A 1,746-nucleotide genomic window follows, 5' to 3' on the forward strand; every position below is an offset into this window, starting at 1 on the left:
AAGGAAAGCAAAATATTGACGACTGTTTTCCCAGCTTAAATTTGTTGAAATAAAATGGATATGCTCTGTCGGATATGAGGATAGGAATGGAACAACTGGAAGACGACGATGATGAAGACGATGAATGATGAAAGAAAGCTGGGCTGGATTCGATTTGTGTCGAGACTCGAAGTAGCAACAAAGAATGAAGCTCACATTGATATAGAGATGTTTCGAGAGAGCTTGCACTGTAGCTAGTATGTACCTTGGGCTACGGCAATTTTTAATAAAACATTTTCAGTTGTTCTTGCTAAATATTAATTTTTACATCGGTTTTAATTGACTTTGAATAGATTTGAAATTTTTTTTTGTAGTATCAATCCAGAATCCCCAAATAAGTTAATTACTCTCTCAAATATAGGTCAAAATACAGTTTTGGCACACTGACAACGATAAGAATTGAACATTTCATTGCACATGTATAATTTGATACTTTAATTATGATTCGTAGCATCCAATCCTAATCAGTACTAGTAGCCCATAGTGCATTGTTATAAAAGCGATACTGCCGCCGCCAGCGACGATAGAGTGCGTGGTTCATTGAGCGGGAAGGAGGATGGAAGAGATTCCGGACGAAACGTGCATGCGAACGGCCGTCGTCGGTGGTTGATGCTTTGCTGTATACAGAAGGTGCCCCTGCCTGGTCGGATAGAGATGAAAGAGGAAGTAACCAACCAACAAGCATGAGTGCGCGGGGTTCACACAGTTGGAAGCGCGCCGAACGACCGAGACCGATCGACTGACTGGCGAACGATAACTATGACGACGGGGTCGGGGAAAACGAAGGTGGTGATGATGATGGTGCGGAAGCGCTAGCAGGTATCGTTTGGTTTTCGGTTATACGCTTTTGGTGCTCACCTGTCAATAAATGTAAACCTGGGCGTTTTGGGAGCGAAAAGGTAAACTACTGCTTGAAATTGTGGCTATTTTTCTTCGCTTTCCTTTGTAGCGATGCGATGTAGGTACCTAGTTGTTCGATGGTGCCAAATGTGGATTAGGGTATTGACCAGAAATGGATTATGGAGCATGTTAGAGTCGGGGTCCCTTGTTTTGAGTTCACAGGGGACCGATTTTTTTCCTTCTGCATTATTTCCACGGCTGGGTAATGAAATTCGAAGATCATTCAAATTGTATTTTTAAATTGGCTAAGCAGTTGATCGTTTTTATTCAATGCTTACATACATATCCTCGATAGTATAGTGGTCAGTATCCCCGCCTGTCACGCGGGAGACCGGGGTTCAATTCCCCGTCGGGGAGTTTTCTTTTACAAAGCGTGGTATTCTTGTGTCTGTTTTTTGCGACTTATTATATATAATGTTTTTATCCAATACACTGATTACTTAGGGTTTTTTTTGAGTTCTGGAAAATTGCGCACGTTCTGCAGGCCCTTTTTCAGTAGAAAACCTATTCCTCGGTTATTCGTAAAAAGGACCTTTTTGACTTCATTTCAATTGTTTTTATTGTTATCATGCGTGCTCGCTCATTGCTGATAAAGATCACAAAAATGAAAAACATAACAATTTGTGCTACAATCATTCGTTTTTGAGTGTTATTGATATGGGTACATGCTTTGACTCAAGGACCAGTTACTTTAGTGATCACCATTGGCATAATTACAGAGAAGCTAAGGGGATGGCTTTCGCACCACCTGGAACCAAATTAGCCCCCTAGAGTTATTATTACTTTGCCTAAGTATTACACATTTCT

At 40.9% G+C, this 1,746-nt stretch overlaps 1 non-coding gene across 1 annotated transcript; it reads left to right on the forward strand.

Annotated features, from left to right (window-relative positions):
• The first annotated feature begins 1,224 nt into the window (after nucleotides 1–1,224).
• Nucleotides 1,225–1,296, forward strand: Trnad-guc (transfer RNA aspartic acid (anticodon GUC)). Its single transcript has one exon. It is a non-coding gene; the product is annotated as a tRNA-Asp (tRNA).
• The last annotated feature ends 450 nt before the right edge of the window (nucleotides 1,297–1,746 follow it).

The sequence above is a fragment of the Armigeres subalbatus genome, chromosome 3 (genome assembly GCF_024139115.2).
Source record: "Armigeres subalbatus isolate Guangzhou_Male chromosome 3, GZ_Asu_2, whole genome shotgun sequence".
Classification (NCBI taxonomy): domain Eukaryota; kingdom Metazoa; phylum Arthropoda; class Insecta; order Diptera; family Culicidae; genus Armigeres; species Armigeres subalbatus.